General features: G+C 35.2%; 1 long non-coding RNA gene across 1 annotated transcript in view; it reads left to right on the top strand.

Annotated features, from left to right (window-relative positions):
* The window catches only part of LOC129214748 (uncharacterized), a 74,040-nt gene that overhangs the window by 47,350 nt on the left and 7,250 nt on the right, over positions 1-19,440 (top strand). Inside the window, exon 6 of the long non-coding RNA XR_008579792.1 lies at positions 11,618-11,694. This is a non-coding gene — a long non-coding RNA (uncharacterized LOC129214748). The remainder of the gene's footprint in view (positions 1-11,617; positions 11,695-19,440) is intronic.

Genomic DNA, 19,440 nt, shown 5'->3' with positions numbered 1-19,440 from the left:
ATTTCACTGCAGCAGCATTCCTAACTACTCCTGTCTTGTTCATACAGCAACCAGCTCAACAAGAGAGGGGCAGAGCTTTTCCAAGACAATTCTCTATATGAACGAGATTGTAAATGGAGTAAAGTGATAAAAAGAGTTTCAGTATTTTTTCCTCTCTTTTACTTGCTTAGAATAAGATTTTTACTGAATTTCTGCTTTTTTTATCAGGAATGTGTTCACACTTTTTTTTTTTTTCAGTGGCATATCTCACAATTTCTTCTATTTGGGTTCAGATTGGAGCTTTATGCTGTACAAGATCCTCCCATAACTTCAGTCGTGTTCATTCAGTGGTTGTATATGGATAATTCAGATGTTTCATAAAGCAAGCTTTGAGGTGTTCACACTCCTGTTGCTTAGCTCTCTTTTATGTTCCTCAGTTGTGGAAAAACAAAACAAAACAAAAACCCCAAAACAAACAACAACCAAAAAACCAAACAACAAGTAAACAAGCTATTTGGATCTCTTTCTTTGCTTAAATTTAGACTGCAATCAGTTATATTCCTCTGACTTCTGCTGTGCCAGAATAAAATAGTTTTGACCTCTGCTTGCACCTAGTTATTAATCACTGTCTTCTGAGATCTGCAATGTTAACTGTATACCTTGAATTTTGCATTTCCAAGATGAACTGGGTTAAAAAAGAATACTTTCGATAGGAGAGGTTTTGAACAGAACCAGATATAAAATAGTTACACAGTAGGAGATTTTAAATAGTGTGAGACTAACTTTTTGCAAAAGAGGAGTGAAAAGCAGGTGTCATCAGGCAGCAAGAGCCACCTTTTACCTTGATTCGGTTATGACCACAGAAATGTGACTTGTTAAAGCCTTAGTTCTATCAGGAATGACTGTTAGGTAAATAAAGCACCTCTAAAATACCATTATGAGTGACAGCTTAATAGCATGCAAGAAGACCTGAGACCTTTGCTACTGTTGAAAAGAGCTGTAGGTTCCTGCAGGTGCTTATAATGATTATTATACAAAACTTTGTGACAATCAGCAGAAGCACTGCTAGCAGAGTGAAAACTAAACCTGAGAAAGTCTGCTTTTGGGAGGAAGTTTGACATTTCTTTCTGCATAACAGAATGGACACTTTGAAAGCTGGGGTTTTGGTGTTGGTTTGTTGGTTTGGTTTGGGGTTTTGTGTTTTTTTTTTTTAATTCTACTGAATATAAATAATCAAATATCATATGAATCAAAGAATGCTAGATTTCAAAAATTCAATCAAAATTTATAATGATAAACTGTAAAGAAAAATCAGAAAACCATCAAAATCTGAGCCTTTGAGAGAACAGATTAGTTCAATGGAAATGGTATTATTTAATCTGTGGAGTGCTAGTTTTTCAATGTGTGTTTTATCATAACCAGTTTTTATGAACGTTGTACGTGTCCTTCACTTCCTCTTTACACACAAAGGATATCAGTATTCTTTATATGGTACCATTTTTGTAGTAACTCATTGAAAATTTTCTTACACTTTCAAGACAACATGCTGAATTATTTAATGTCAGTAAGTACTTATATAATAATGAAATATATAAGCAATTGTATAGAGTCATTAAAATTGAAGAATTAAAACATAAGAATAAAATGTTTTTAATTTGAAATAAAAATATAAAATTTAAAGTTTTAGTAAAGAAAAATTACATTTCATTGCCATCTGTACAAAACAAGCAACATAATAAAGATAGCCTACTAAATTGATCCTGAAAAAGTTCATTTTTTATCCCAATAAAAATATTTTTACCCAACAGCACCTTTTTAAAAAAAAAAAAAAATCTGATGAGGAAACAATGAAGTTGAGTGCCAAAGTATTTAAACATGTAATTAATACAATTGCAAATGCAATATTTTTTTCATTAAAACTATATGGTAAGACAATATGGCTATTATTCTTTATATTCGCTGTTAGATTTGTTTGCTAGAAAAATGAAAGAAATAAATTTGTTATGAACAGTCTTTCCTTAAGATTCTAAGAAAAACAACAACATCTTAGATCATAGAAACTCTGTAAGACTGAAGATTTTGGCTCTGGTGAAGATAAGCTAATTCAGAGGAAATGGTTTCTTATGACAGAGCATATTTACAAAATGAAAATCTGTGATTTGTCCCATGCAGTTTTGTGATTCAGAGGGTGACTATATCAGTCTGTGCCAGTCATTGAGGCTACAGGTATGGTTAACAGATGAAAATGTAAGCACATGTGGAAGAGGTCTCCCTCCAGTGTTCTGAGGGAAGTGGTATTGCTGGGAGGTACCTTCTTTCCAAGTATCTCAAAAGGAATCTAGCTGAATTTCTAGAGCTTAGCCAACATTTTACAGGTTTAAGTTGGAAATGTGTTGCCAGCCACAACTTTCCCAACGCAGACTAGACACGGAGCAAAGACTGGGTGATATTAACAGTAATGTCAAAGGATATTATGAGTGATCTGTTTTGCTTCAAAAACAAACAAACAAAAATGAAATATCGGTAGATACACGTGCAGAATCATGCACAAATGTTAAAGGTTTCATAACATGCAGGTAGAATGTACCAATGGTAGCACTGAGACTCGGTTTGTGTTATAGCACGATGAACATGTCTTCTAAGTAACGTATGGAGGCCTGAGGTTACTGAAATCCTTGAAAGCTCATTCAGGAGGAAAAAAGTCAGGTGATTTTTAGGAGGGATGAGGATGAAGCAAAAGCAGGGGAATAAGATACTGCTAGCGTGTGAAACAAAGAGATTAAGTAGAGACAGTCAGACTAGATGTTAGCAGCGATCTCTTTTGCCTTGAAAGTGATGAATTAGGTGAAGCTTGGGTCAGACATTCACTCAGTGATCAACATACTTATGAGATTAAATGAGGTTGTGTTTATTTAAAGAAAGAAAATGTATTCAAAAAGACAAAGGGTCAAAGACATCACTGTACAGTGGCTCAACATTAAACAAATATTCAAGTTTTGTGCTTTTGAATACATCTCAGAACAATATGACAAACATACCTATAAATTTTTAACATTCAGACAATTATCCACTATATTACATAAAGTAATAAATACTAAATTAAAAAAAACAAACAAACAAACAAAAAACAATTAGAAACATCTATTCTCTGCATAGTACAGAGAAACTATAGTCACCTTTCTCCCCTGTTTTTAATGCAAAGTACATAGACACAGACAAAACAAGAGTAGGATGATATGAGTGAGGAAAACGTCACTGATATAAGACAATTGCTGCTGTCAGTCCTTGGTCTGGCAGGTGGTACATCAGCTGGTCTCCGGCTCATTTCCCCAGTTCATGGTACGATATGGCTGATCTTCCTGGGTCTGAGCAAAAACTGATTGGGTCATTTCATCTCATTTTTTCAGTAGAGTCTCAGAAGCTGGTGAAAAGGCGCTAGAAGATAAAAGGCATTGGGAGGTAGGGAGGAACATGTACATATAACAGAAAACAACAGTGGAACTCAACGTTTCTTAGACCGATTCTCATGGTTATATGAGTAGTTTCAAGTTGTTCCCACTCATCAGCTAAGGTCAAGACATCACAGAAAGCCTAATGATTCACAAAAAAAGAATAGAGTCCCAAGGAAGCTAAGCCATTCTCTTCTCAATCCTCCTGGAATATTCAATCCACCATCTTACATTTTTCCTTTTCTGAGAATCCTCAAATACATGAGAAAAAGTCTTTCTCTCATTATTTTTTCCCAAGTAGACCTAATTTTTGGTACATTGACTTTCAGACTTACACTCTTTGTACTTATTAAGAGCAATCTAGATATAGAAACTACAGATAGAATCAATAGATATTCATATTTTGAATCAACATTCTTGGTGGCTTCTAGCTCTGCCTGAGACATTCAGATGCACTGTCAATTCTGCTATCTCTGTTGCCTTTCTTTTACAGCTTTCTCATCAGACCATATCATTATATGTAATTATGACATTTTAAAAGTTTCATATTCTGTTTCCCCACACATAACAGAAAATCAAGTTCATTGGTGTCATGGTTTAACCCCAGCCAGTAACCAAGCACCACACAGTCAATCGCTCAGCCCTCTCCCCTGCAAGGGGATGATGAGGAGAATGAGAAAAAAAAACCCAACGCGTGGGTTGAGATACAGACAATTTAACAGGATAACAAAGGAAGGTAATAACAACAACAACAACAATAATAATAGTGATGCAGAAATCCAATTGCTCACCACATGCAGAAGTTAAAAAAACAACCCCATGCCCAGTCTGTTTCTGAGCAGCAAATCTGCCTCCTGGCTGTCTTCCCCAGTTATATTCAGAGCATGATGCTCTATGGTATGGAATATCCCTTTGGCCAGTCTGGGTCAGCTGTCCTGGCTGTGCTCTCCCAGCTTCCTGTGCATCTGGCAGGGCATGAGAAGCTGAAAAGTCCTTGGCTTAGAGTAGACATTACAACTACCTAGTAACAACTAAAAATATCAGTGTATTATCAACATTATTCTCATACTAAATCCAAAACACAGCACTATACCAACTCTTTGAAAGAAAATTACCTCTATCTCAGCTGAAACCAGGACAATTGCTTACCTAGTTTTGAGTGATTTCTAACGTTAGACCTCTTCCTAAATTCATTCATCATGTAGTTAAACAATAGGTTATAGCAATTAGCAACCTAAACTACTACTGTGTAAATACTAAGGTTATGTGTGTTCTTTGAGAAACCCTGGATTTAAAGTAAGCCCAAATGGTATCATAGATGCCTCAGTAATGTTCAGATAAACAAAAGCACTCCAGCTGTTCCTTTCACCATTTCAAATATTGTGTTACTTTTAGCTGTCATCTCATTTTGTTCAAAATAGAATAAATGCTTCCTACTGACCCATGCTCCTGGCAAAACTTACACATCGGTCCATCGCTTCATGGAGTATACCGCTCAGAGTTATGTTTAGATATGACATTGGGATTCCGTTGCAGCCTTATGTAAGCCTAGTGGTGGAGGCCTAAAGGAAGAGTAAATCTCTCATATTTCCTTTCCAAGAAAAGGAAAAAATGCCAAAAATGGTATTTGCTTTCCAAGAAAAGTAGGAAGCCTGGAAAAAAAAAAAAAAAAAAAATCCCACTTTTGACATCCAGTAGAGAAAGGAAAGATGATTGAAATGTGGCAATTTATAGGTTCACATTTTGTTTTATTATGTTTGAGAAGAATCTCTCTCATAAAAATATGTAGATTTTATGAAGATCAGAGTGCATAACAATACGTTCCAACTAACTGTTCCTATCTGTGCCCTGGGCGAGCAGTCTCTCCAATCCTAGGCAATAGCTTCTAGAGCTAGAGTGTAAAAGTTTTAATCTGAAGAAACTCGGGACACTTTGCCAAAAAGTCATGAGTATACTGTGAAGTGTAAGAAAGTATTTAAGAGTTTCTGTCATGCAGGACTGACAGTGCTCTGTGATACACGTACTCTGCCTAAGAGCTGGAGGTAGCAGGAGTTGCTGGCAGAGCAATAGCGTGGGAACGGGTAGCGAAGAGAGGGCAGCACACAACACAAAATCCATGGCTACTGTAGCAAAACTTGACAACCATAATATGTAAGTCAAGTGTCAGTGCAAGAGAGAGCAAACAACCAGCTGGCCTCACAAGTGCCTCACCAAAGCAGAAGATTGTTAATGAGAGTTATATTTTAGGAATTAAATATGTTCTGCTACCTTCTCTGTCTACTTTTTAATCTTTTTCTTTCTCTCCTCTGTTAAATATTGTTTGCTTATATTACTGACATCTGTTTGCAATAGGAGAAGATTGAACATCACAAGGTATAGCTTAATTCTCTGGGGTCTCTGAGTAGAATCTTGAACCAATGCTTTATCAGCTATTCAAATTACATGAACATTGTCCTCATTGCTGCCAATCAAGCCTTGGCAGAAAGGTTACAATTACTTAGTATGCATAAGGACGAAGCTCGATTTTTTTTTCCATTCTATTTATTAGACATTGTTTTATAAAGACAAAGCAGAGACTGGCCTTAAGGAAAAAAGGAACACACTATTGATAATCTATATTCATAAAAATTCCTTTAGCAATGTTCCTAAAGATCCTTTTAGTATCAATCCATAAGGGAAAAAAAAAAAATCTCTGGTTTAAGCAACAGATTGTCAGAGATATGAGAAGAATGGACCAAAGTATAAATGATAAATAATTTAAAAATCCACAAATATTTCTCTACATTAGAAAGAGAATACTGTCAGGCCAACTGCTTGCTCCCTATTGTTGTAGGAAATAGTAGTAGTGATTGGAACTGAAAAGAGGAAGATGCTGTAAATGAGAAGACACACAGGTGGTGAAATGATTAATGTTGGATCTAAACAGTACAGGTGTCTCGCACTTCTTGAAATGACCAGGAAATAAATGGGATATTTATTCTCCCTGACAGGAAGAGGAAGAGTGTGTGCTTGATTCTCCTTTTCAAGGAATGAAGTGTTGAGTAAACTGATCTGCTGATTTATTATAGTGGTATCAGCTAACGCTCCTCTTGAAAAATTTCCCTTGGTATTTTCTATATGAGCCACTATTTCAACTATCTCGTCTCTAAACATGAACATTCATTTTGGTAAAAGAGATGGACGGGAGAGACTTCTGATACAACTAAAGCTGCTCTCTCTTTCTATCTCAATATATATACAGCAAAATAATCTTCCAAAGCATGCACATTTTCTTATAATTTGTAATAATTTGATTTAGTTAATATTGACCTTGTCCCTCTGTTGTATTTGTTTGTTGCACCAACATATAATTGCTTTCAGTTCAGACCATATTAATCCTCTAACAACTTATCTCTATGAATAGTTTTGTTTCTGGAATTGTTTCATCATAAATGGTCTGGAACTCAGCCACTTGGAAATACCACTGGGGGAGGTTAATCTTCACCTCACTTTCTAAGTGAATTATCTCTATTTTATCACAAGAGAAGGCAAATAAAACATAGTTTGTTTTGAGACTGAGAAGCTTTTGCCAATGAAATGTGATGTCAACAGAAATAGTGCTTTTGTGTACTATTGAAGAAAAATTTTAATTTTACAGATGGAGTAGTTCATTCTGGTGCATTATTTTGAAAGTTGTAATTTTGTCATCCTCACATTAAAACTTTAGTACAAACCAAAACAGGGAGAGGTAATCACTGTTCTACTGTATTTGGTGATTCTTTTGAAATACTGAACTTTTTGAGTAAGAAAACCACAAGAGAATTGGAAAGTAGCAGGAGAGGGGAAGGTTGTTAATAATCTTAAGGGGAGGAAGACGACCACACTGGATCATAGACTATACAGAAACAAAAACAATACTTGGATTGACATTTTTCTAACAGTACATTACAGATTAAACTTTTCAAGATAAAGCTGGTATGCACCTGACTGTTTAATGAATACCTTTCAATGTTTAATCATTAGTTAACTTGGGCTACTATCTTTATAACTTATTGGGTGAGGTTCATCCTTGCTAAATTTCATGCATCTCAAAATATTTTCAATAAGAAACTATTTAACATACTGTGAACTGTGCTGTTAACTTTGTGTGAGTCCTGATGTAGTTCTTCAAGCAGACTTAGGTACAACTTGTGCTCTTAGTGTCTTCTGTTTGATGAAATTTCTTATATTTATTGTGGTCAACCAGTACAGTAGCAAGACAGTGACAGATGGGAATATAGTTGCTCCTGTAGCAAAATTTGTTGGCATCTGTCCATAAAAGTTTTACATTTACAGCCTTTTCTTTAATGAATTAATTCAGTTTCCCCTATAGTCTGAATTTTCATCACCTAGTGGCCAAAAAGAAAGTTTTAAGTTAAGTTGTTCTTTTGAACTTTTTTACAAATAAGTAACAGAGCAGATACTATGAATGCACTTTATAATGACACTGCTGGATAGATGAAGAGAATATGTAAAAAAAAAAAAAAAGCTTATAATTAAGATGAAATGTGTTATTGTCATATTAGTCCATTCTTTATGATAAATTATTCCTAAAAAGATTAATGTCCCCCTTTGCAGAATGGAATGTAGCATTACCCTGAACTACAATTTTTGATATTCCATATTTTTTTTAAGAACTAGCTATGTTAAAAGTAGGTTCTTTATGCAGTCAAAACCAATATTTTTCCAGGAAATCAGTCTTCATGATGAATCTGCAGTCAATATTTTCTAAATGAGAAGAAATTAAAGCTAAACTAAAAATTAATCTGTTCATTGAAATTCTTCTGAAAATAGGCCTTTTTGGAAAACTGTAGACAGCAATATTAAGGGAGGAGCTTCTGAGGAAAAGGCATGATTTCCCCAAATGTTTTGAAATTGTCTGACACTCTATATACATCAAAAAATTCCTATGCTTGGGGAAAATTGCTTCAGTTCTTGGTTTTAGTATTCTATTTTTGAAAAACAAACAAGCAAACAACCCCCACAACATCCTTATGTGAGGTATAGCTGTTTAAAATGTAACTTTCTGAGAAATATTTTGCAGATGTAGATACATTTTAAACCTGGCATCCATTTATAGAGTTGCAGAATCACAAAAGGTATGCATTTCCCTTTTTTGCATTCAACGACATAGAAAATATTTTTTGTTAAGAATACTATTGTTTAAAAATAAATGGAATTATTGGAATATTCATGAACTAGCCCTGATAGTTCTGCTAGTACATTTGCTATTTGCATGTTTAGTAGACAAATATTTCAGGCTATTAGCATTTCAAACAAAAGCTATTAGTATTTAGTTCTTTTTTTTCTTATATATATATATAAAGCATCTGCTCTCTTTTTGGATAAACTTTTACCATGGAGGGTAATACAGGCAGTTAAGAGCTCATTTATGTGCTCCTGGAGATTCGCTTCCCATTCACGTTCTGTTAATTTCTGTAAAGAAGAAAATAAATAGATAAATAATAATCTGGATTTTGATCAGCGAGGCATATTTTTAAACATTTTGTTCTGAGCCCATCAGATTTTTTTTTATATGAATTGTGAAAACACTTCATTTTGACAGTTTGATTTTTTTTTAAAGAAGCATTCAAAATAAAGTTTATTTTTATCAAACAAAATAGCTGAGCAATTAATTATAAACACATTTGATGAAATAGATATGGTCTTGCAGACCAGTATTTTAATCCAATCAACATTTTCCAAGGACAAATCTTTCCACGCAGACTTTTTAAATCAGTTCTTTTTCTAATATTTAATACTATTTTTAAATTAATGATTTCTATATTTGCCAATACAGCTGCACTGTCTAGATATTACCTTTTTCTCTAACATGCATTGAAATAAGAGTATAATTGATAATGCTAATTCAGTGGAACGTAATACTAATTCTTTTTTATTTAAAAAGAATTTCTACCCCTGCTAAATTTTTGAAGTACCGTGGCACATACTCCTTGTTTAGAGTACTCCTGTGAAATACCTATTAGTGTCATTTATTCAGAAGGATGATGAAATTGTCATCCTGTTATACAATTATATAATTTATAAGTAGGAAGCTCTTCATAATGTTACTGTTGCTAGTCTGATTAAATCTTGTTGTTAAAGACCTTTAAATATAATGATTGACAAAGAAAACCTGTTGTGAGAAAATGACAGATGCCAACAAGGCTTTTAATTAATACCATTGCAAAAGTTTAGTGCACCATCATTTCTAGAATTGTCTATTCCTGGCTTTGATACCAGTCCCCTTTCATTACTTTATTCCCCACCAGCAACAACACACATCTCGTTACCGTTATGCCCCACTTTTTTTGTTGTCACTTTTCCTAGTTTCTTGCTGTCTGTGACAAAGTTAACTGAATAGTTTACCTCCCTACACCAAACTTCTTCCAACCCACTGAGCAGATGGTCTCCATATAGCTTTGTCTAACATTTTCAGCTTAGAACCCAAACATTTCAGAAAAAAAAAAAGGGTCTAACTTTTTAGCTTTCCCTTCTTTTTAATTTCTTTTTCTTCACTGATTGCATACTGCAAAATTAGCACAAAACAGATAAATTTCTTTCTGTGGATACTTCATAGATATTTAATTTGACTCCTTATTCTTATAGCTCTACTTTTCCTTCTGTATAGAGAGAGGAGGCAATGCTTACCTACTGACACAAAAACCAAGTGCAGTTTCCAGTGATGCTCAGCTGTCAACAATGCTTCCAACTCTGTAGGAATATGACTTAATTATAGTTGCATTATCTAAACCAAATCCAAGTTCAGCCACAGGCTTTCCGAGAGATTTGAGAAAAGTCATGTAGTCACAGATTCATCCCACCCAGCTTTACACACTCATTATCCTTATTATTTTGATCACAGTCTCCCTTCACATAGAGAGACCAGTTCTTCAAAGAGAGATTAAGTTGGCTTAGGATGTTTCTGTAGGTTTGTCTATACTGCACTATTTCCCAGCGTGTGCTCAAACCTTATTTTGATCTACACAAAGCTGATCAGAGGGCTGGAGCACCTCTCCTATGAGGACAGGCTGAGAGAGTTGGGGTTGTTCAGCCTGGAGAAGAGAAGGCTCCGGGGAGACCTAATTGCAGCTTACCAGTACCTGAAGGGGCCTACAGGAAAGATGGAGAGGGACTGTTTATGAGGGAGTGTAGTGACAGGACAAGGGGTAATGGGTTTAAGCTGAAGGAGGGTTGATTTAGATGAGATGTTAGAAAGAAATTCTTCACTGTGAGGGTGGTGAGGCACTGGAACAGGTTGCCCAGAGAGGTTGTGGAGGCCCCCTCCCTGGAAGTTTTTAAGGCCGGGTTGGATGGGGCTTTGGGCAACATGGTCTAGTGGAGGGTGTCCCTGCCCATGGCAGGGGGGTTGGAACTAGATGATCTTTGAGGTCCCTTCCAACCAAAACCATTCTATGATTCTATGATTCTACGATTCGATGATATGCTCTTAGTTGTATATAATACAGCTTTATCTAAGCAATAAATGCACACACTCTATCTACTAGCTATATGACATAAATTTTATGAATATTTAGGTGTTGACAAGGTGCTAATAAAACAACTACTTAAAAATATTATGGTAAATTTTCATAGTGAGACTTCTGGGAAGCTGCAGAGAATTATTGAGACAATATTTTCTTTATGTGGAGTATTTAGATGCCTATTAGCTTTTAAATTATTGTTGCAAGATCGCCACTGTAAAATGATCTAAATAAATATGATCAGGTCTTAGTGCTATTATTCACACAGCAGGGATAACACAATGGGAGGTATAATCCCTCCACCATACATTTCACTTCAAATGATGTTGTGTAGAATTAACTCCATCAGCTACAACTACAAATCTGGAGCATGACCTGATGGGACTGAGGTGCGGGCTCGCATAATTTTTTTATTACCCTCAATCAGAAATAGTAACTTGAGAAAACTCTGTAAGTCTGACAGCCAGGGACAATAACTTATTTGATCACCCTCACAATATCCAGCAGAGCTTGTCTGCTGTATCATTAAAAAAAAAAAAAAAAAAAAAAAAAAAAAGAAAAGAAAAAAAGAAGAAAAAGAAAAAAAAAGAACAAAAAAAAAGAACAAAAAAGAACAGCCTGAACATAAGATAACAAAGGCACGATGTGTAACTTTAACTCTTTTAATTTTTTTTTTTTTTTTTTTAGGTTTCTGAGAGATGACACATTGTTTTATGTGCTGGAATGAAAGGTTTCAGCATAAGCAGAGAATGGATTTGACTGAGGTACGGTGTCATTCACATCTTTACTAGGCTAAATAATGATATAGTTATTTACTATTTGTTATTTACCATCTGTATTAGGTATGCATGGGAAGGCTTTAGCGTGGCAGATGAAACATCAAGGTCAGAGGGGAAGAAGGAGGAGGTGCTCCATGGCACAGGAGATACTGCAGCCCATGGAGAGCCTATGCTAGAGCAGATTTTTCCTGACAGGATCTGTAGCCTGTGTAAGAACCCATGATGGAGCAGAATTTTTTTTCCAGAAGGACTGCAGCTTGTGGAGAAACCACACTGCAGCAGGGGAAAAGTGTGAGGAAGAAAGAGCGACAGAAAGGAGCTGTTATGGACTGCAACCCCCATTCGCTATCTCCCCTGCAACGCTCGGGGCAAGGATAGAGGAATCAGGAGTGAAGGAATGAAACTGAAGTTAAAAAAGAGAGGAGGAAAGGTATTGTTTTAATTTTTTGTGTGTGCCCCCCCCCCCCAATTAGTAATTACATTTTTATTTTAATTGATAATAAATTAAATTAATTTTCCCCAAGTGGAGTCTATTATACCTGTAATGGTAGTTGATAAGCAATCCCCCGTCTTTACCTCAACCCATGAGCTTTTTCTTCTTGTTTGTCCAATTTTCTCCCCTTGTCCTGCTAAAGGAGGGTGTGAACAAGCAGCTGGGTGAGCATTTGCCTGTTAGCTAAGGCTAACCCACCGCAGTATTCCAAGGACTCCTAACACATTCTTGTCTCCCAAGCATGTAGCCATGATATATCTATTAGCATTAAAAAACAGAAGGAAAAAGGCTTACCAAACTCAGAAAAAAATACACCTTTATGGAAATAGGTAGCTATATATTAATATATCATAAAAGCTCCAGTTTTGGACATATAAATTGTCCTGCAAAGTACAATCAGTATTGTAAATAAATTTAAATATTTTCTGGGCAATTTTGAAAATTTTAAACTCAAAGAGACTTCATATAGTGTTGATGGTCTGTATAACTGTTCCTCAGAAGGTTTTCTCTACATTTAGAAACTTTAGAGACACTTCTACCCATTTTTCCCTCTTCCATTTGTGTTCCAGTTTTAGTTTTAAGCATGTATAAATAAGTTGGTGAATAAAATCACCACCAATAATACCAAAAGGAATATTTCTGTAAGAATTTCCAGTTCTGATGCAGTTGAAGTGATAAATGGAAAATGTATTTTGCTTTGTTCTATCAGATACATGCATCTGATTTGGAATGTTTCATCTTACTACTTGTGCATTGTCCTAGTTTTGGCTGTCATAAAGTTAATTTTCTTCCTAGCAGCTGGTATAGTGCTACATTTTGGATTTAGGATGAAAATAATGTTGATTAATATTTTGGTTGTTGCATAGAAAAGAATTTTTTCAGCTTCTTATGCTGGCCTGCCAACAGAAGAAGACAAGGGGAGTCCAAGAAGCTGGGAGGGGGCACAGCCAGGACAGCTGACCCAAACTGGCCAAAGGGGTATTCCATACCATGTGATGTCATGCTCAGTATATGACTGGTGGATTGGCCTGGAGACAGGGCAGCTCAGGAACTAGCTGAGCATCAACTCCGGGTGGTAAGAAATTGTGCTGTGCATCACTTGTTTTGTATATTCTACTATTATTATTATTATTATTATTATTATTATTATTATTATTATTATTATTATTATCTTCCTTTTCTGTCATATTAAGCTGTCTTTATCTCAACCCACAAATTTTACATTTTTCTTTTCAATTCTCTCCCTCATCCCACTGGGGGGAGGGGGGTGAGTGAATGGCTCTGTGGTTGCTTTAGCTGCCTTCCAGGTTAAACCACAACATGCATACAAAATGCAAATAACTTGCCTATAACCTGTAAGAATAATAACTCCTCATTAATATTATTACCCGTGTGGTAAAAAAAACTAAGGTAGTTTACAACCTAGGTAAATGCATTGAGTTTAACAAGTTAACAGGATCATAATTTTTATAGCAGCATGTTCATGTCACTGTATTTGACGTGGTGTCAGCTTTTCCATTATAAATAAGTTAAGGGTTTGTTACTCAGCAAGAGGAAAGAAGTAGTACTGCCACATTTTAAATTCATTATTTCCTCAATACATTTCAAGGCTCAAGGGAGCATTTTCTCTAAGGGTTTTAGTAAAAAAAGTAGACATTCAGCTTTAACCAGACAATTTAAAAGGTTCCTCAATGCTATTTTGAATATAAAGTTTTTCTAAATGTGATGTAGTTACATGCCAGGATAGGATGATTTTGGGATGTATTCCAAAAACTGACACAGGAATGACTACCGCTATTTGTCAAATAATGAATGGTAAGAAAGATGTTACTTACTGCAGAGGACAAGTGAGAGGTCACAGGAAGGGAAGATACTTTTTGTTACTAGATTATCCAGGAATCCCAGCTGTGCATTAGGAAGGAGAAAATACATTATATCGTTCCAGGCCCCTTTAAAAAAAAAAAAAACAAAAAAAAAAAAACCACAAAACCCAAAACCAAAAAAACCCCCAAAACAAAAAAACCCAAACCAAAAAAACCAGCAAAACACTTAAACATTATTTTATTTATATACTAGTGAACAGTCTTGCTGATTTCATATGAACTACTCACATGGATGAAGCAGACAATTTTAAAAATTAAAGAAATGTTAGATTGTTGCTGAGATAGAGGCATACTTAGGAAGGAAAAGAGCAATAATGAGGTTGAAGCCATGTAATGATGTCTATTAACTCAGTCATGTCACTACCATCATGCTCAATGTTTTTCAGCATTCACTTCCATATTTCTTAAAGATTGGAACTAAACTGGAAATCAAAATCCAAAGAAAGTGGATAATGAGTGAAGTGGTCATCTGGAAAGCAGGGTTCACCCTGGTTTATTTTTTGATAAAATGAGTTAGGAACTAGAAATTTTTCTCTCTTTAACTACTGTGGAGACTTTCTTAAATATAGAAGACTCTGCTGTGGTCATCTATACTTAGGTAGTATGAATCCTGTATTTGATCATAGAGCACAAATTTTTCATTTTCACTTTCTTTCATCAAAGTATAGATGCTGCAGTGGGATTAATGGAGTGAAGATTAACATGAGAACTTGATAATAACTTGTGAAACAAAGGAGGAATGTTTTGCAGTGGATGAGTATTTTTCAAATGCTACAGGCATCATTAAAAAAAAATAAATACACTGACTACTTAAAACCATTTCTGATCTTTGTCTTACCTTTTTTTTTATTTCTTGCAATTTTGGTGACACAAAAATTACGTATATAATGTTCTAAAAGAGCAGCAAACACTTTAAGTAACCTTGGTGTGAGGTAAATACTAGGCAAGAAAGAAAAAAAAGAAAGACCCATAGTGGGCATATCTGATCATTCACAAAACCTGAGTGATTAGTACACTGTTGTACATTTTTTTATGAGATGTTTAATTTCAGGAAATATCAGAGGTTGAGTTTTTTATTTGGTTGGTTTGGGTTTTTTTTCCCCTTTCCTAAAGAGGCACTGCAAAAAATAATTTTAAAACCACCCTTCATTTTGTGTTAAAACACAGTCAGTTTTATGTACTCGGTATGTCCATAACACTTGAAGTGCAATTGTATCTAAACGTTTGAATGATTCCCATCCCATGAAATCAGCATGAACAGATAGAAGGCTTTAATTTGCAAACTTGATGAAGAGCTCATTAGGTATCCTCAGACAAGCTTTTGAAGGGCTTAAGTATTTAGAAAGAGCCTGTCAGGTTTAAAGTGCCAAATTCTCTTGCACGTGGAGCAGGTGAATCACCTGAGAAGCTAAAGAGGCCGATACCCCTTGAAGAAAGGAAAGCCTTTAAGATTTTCTTTAACTCCTCTGCAACTAATAGGAAAGGACTTTGAAAACTGTGGCTCATGGAGCAGCTTTCAGCATTTTGTGGAGACTGCCTGGTGACTGACAGTATGGAACGTTGCAATGATCTCCTATAAGACCCTATCAAGCCTTCAGAAATAGCTGCTGAAGCTGCTTTACTTTTTGTTGTTGTATTCAGTCCCACTGTAGTGTTTAGCTTCTGAAATTAGGTCCTCCACAGATTTTGAAAAATCTCTAACCATATTTCTTGTTTGTGAACTAATCATGCAGGTCAGGGTTTTAATTCAACACTTTGCTCTGGTACACTAAAAACATTCCTTTGATGGACACATATGTCATTTCTAATCATAGTACACAGAGCTGTGATTTAAATATCTATTCACTATATAGGGAGATTACATTACTAGACTGTTGTTAATTTGCCTAGTGCACAGATTGCTTTACAACATGAAATGTGGATTTTTAGTACCATTCCATTTAACCTGACAGATATTTCAGAAGAAACTTTACCTATTCTGCATAAACTCATGGGACACAGCTTTCTCCATCTCAGGAAGAATGTTCCCATCTATTCCTAACTTCAGGAATACGTCAGTTAATTTGTAACAGTGCCCTTTCCTTCTAACCTGACTTTGATCATTAATGTTGAGCCTTAAATCTCTAGAGGAGATTCGAACATTCTCATGAAACAGGACTGTAGCTATAAAAAAATGATAGAATGAAGCTGTCTGGCAGGTGTTCCCCCCCCCGTGGAAAAACAAGCAAGCAAGCAAGCAAGCAAAGAAAAAGAAAGGGAAAAAAGATATGTTTAATCAGTAGATGGCAGTAAGAGCTAGCAGGAAGCCTGAAGGCTAGCCTCGGACCTTTTGCACATTAATCATACATACAGCAAATTCCACAAAGTACAAGCTGACAAAGACCTTGCTTTGCCACAATCAATCTTTATTCACCACTAGATTACAGTGGTTAGATATACTTGATTGCCTCAGGTCCAGGATAAAGCTTATAAATAACTATACATGTAATCGGCTTAAATTTTTGCCATTGAATTTTTTATTTAGTTTTTATTTTAAAAAGGAGATTGGGGTGCAAATGGTTTATTCTTAGCTTTACTATATGACCACCCAGTCCATCTGTCACCTTGAATGTGAAGCTATAATTTTAATGTTTGGCTCTGTAAATGTTTAAAGCATCATTCTATTATTTACAAAGGGAAGTATACTGCTAATAGAGTGCAGTTGAAAGAGGACTATCTCAGCTCACTTGTCTTTACTCCAAGACTTTTAGTGCTGTGTGTCTGTGTTTTAAGCTGAAATGGCCCCAGAGTGGTGGATTAAATGCTGCGTTGTACTGCAGGATCCACTTTGGACAACTCTATTGCCTAGTCTCCCTTTCTTTTTGAAAAAGTCACAATGTACAAAGGATATTCTCTATGTTCACTTTGGAAAGTTAGCAATGCAAATATTTTCCAAACATGCACTCAGCAGCAGGAACTGTATACTCAAAATAAAAAGAAAAAAAATGGAATAATGATAATGATTTAGTTTCCATTTCACTATATAATAAAATAACTTATTTAGAAATACATATTTAGGTCTGTGTAATTTTGCAGATTATTTTAAGTGCTTAGTATATATAAAATAAGAACTCCATGTTATATTTCCTGATTTGGCTCTATTTGCGCAATCTATTTATTTGTGTAGCAGTCAGTTCCGTGATGTTTTATTACTTAACAGCCCTTTCTCCATGAAAGTAACTTCTGCTATTTTTCTGTTTCTCATTCAGTAGCGCAAATGTGCAAAAAATTTGTAATACTCCTAAAATTACTTGCCAAAAAAGTATTTTCACAGCATAACAGTTAAATAATATTATATAAAGTAGAAAACAAATTAGAAAAAGAACTAAAATGCCAAATGAAAGATAAATTATTTGTGACATTTAGTAATAGAGAGGTTGATATGGAGTACAAGATAGAAAAAAAAAATCTCAGAAAGAAGGCCTATCACGGCAAAACATGGTAGGAAGTGAGTAGGGTCAGAGGTCCACACACACACACATATTTATTAATGTAATTACAGATGTTGACAAGATAATTGCTTTTTACTACTTTTTCAATATTAGGAACCAACTACAGAGCTTCTGAGAAGTTGCATTTGCTGTTGGATGCTTGCTTTAAGAAATTTAGCTGCCACAGTTCAAATGTAGATAGCACATTTCAGGTAGGTTCCTTAACAGAAATGAGTGCAACTCAGTAAGCGTCCCCCCGCAGGGTACACTGATGTTTTATATTCTGCTGAAATCAGTTGAAGTGTGTCACACTGGCATCAAAAGAAAACAACAGGTGGTGATTTCAGATTTCCCAGGTGAGGACTGCAATCAGTTGATCAAACTGCAATTGCTTTTTACTCTGGGGTAAATACAAATATGCATGGATTGTTCTTTGTGGTCATGCTTCATTGGTGTCCAGTTAGCTTCTGACATCACTGGCTTAAATAATTCTCCTTTACAGGCAGATAATTTTATCCTTTTGCCAAGGACATTCACATAAGTCACAGTGTTCTGTGTCTGCCTTGGCTGTAGGAGAGTCATCTGTTTTAACTCTTTAAGAAATAAATATATTTTATTGAGAACTTCTCCATTCTAACATTTTTGCATTGTTTGTTTTTCTTTACTCTTTTATGTAACCCCTTCTCCTTAAAGCTAAACCAAGCATTCCTTTAAAAAAAAAAAAAAATCCAAAAAACCCCCCACAAACCCCTTGCTAATCAAGTGCTAAAGAATGCACAATAGACTTTAATAAAAGCTAAGATTTATTCATTGCAAGTATAAAATGTTTCAGCAGCCTGTAATTTAATCTTCTCTCTCTTTTTTTTTTTTTCTTGTTTTCCTTTATCAAGTGATTGGTAAGCTGTAGAAAGCACTATCCATTTTCTTGATTAATACAGTACAATATTACCTTTGGTTCCCTATCAGCATGAAGGCTATAAAAACATAGTAGTACTCATGACATAGACAATATCTCAAACACAAGACAAGAATGCTAAATATGCATAGTATTTTTTGACAAAACACTTGATGCAGGGTTGAAAAGGAGGTGTGAGATACCATCATGATATTAACACTTTGTGGGAAAATGTCATCATTTTTGTAATTTTTTTTTAAAAATCAGTTTTACACTGGCAGAATGTCTGGAACCCAGATCTCTTAAAAAAAAAAAAAAAGTCTGAATTTCACTAGTGCATCTCTTTAATTCGTGGTCACAGCTTGAAACTGGTTGGAAATGTGAAGAAGGTCAGCAGGTCAGACTGCACTTTATTAAGTTTATATGTGTAAAAATAACCACTGGGATCAAAGTCTATTCCACCTTATTCATTCAGAATGTAATCAGATAAATGTGGGCTTAACAGCTTCTCTCCTTAAGCCAAAATTCAGAGGGCTGGTGTGAGTCCTGCTAGTACTTTGTTAGCATGGAGATATTTAGAAACACCTTCCTCTTCATTGCAGGTTTTGTATGGGAATATTATAATGCACTAATATCTGGTTTGGGAAAGAGGTGTTTATAATGTTAATTCACTTTTCATTAGTATCATAACTTTGGAACTAACGGCAAAATGATGTAGCAAGGTAATGGTGTCTGAAAAAGAACAACATAAGTAATGATCCGCAGTTCAGGCAATATCAGTATTTTTAAAAATTAGAAATGTAGGAGACAGGTAATGCGAATCTGACAAGCCACCTTGAGTATTTCGCAGTGATGGAAAATACAGAGGAAAAGAGACAACTGGAGATACAAAAAGTGGAATGGGAAGAAACACAGCACTGACTATATAGAAATGATTTTCACGTATCACTCCAAATTAAGGAATTAACCTCAACATTCCTGTTTATTTCA

The sequence above is a fragment of the Grus americana genome, chromosome 1 (genome assembly GCF_028858705.1).
Source record: "Grus americana isolate bGruAme1 chromosome 1, bGruAme1.mat, whole genome shotgun sequence".
Lineage (NCBI taxonomy): Eukaryota > Metazoa > Chordata > Aves > Gruiformes > Gruidae > Grus > Grus americana.
This window is presented reverse-complemented; position numbering and strand designations above follow the sequence as displayed.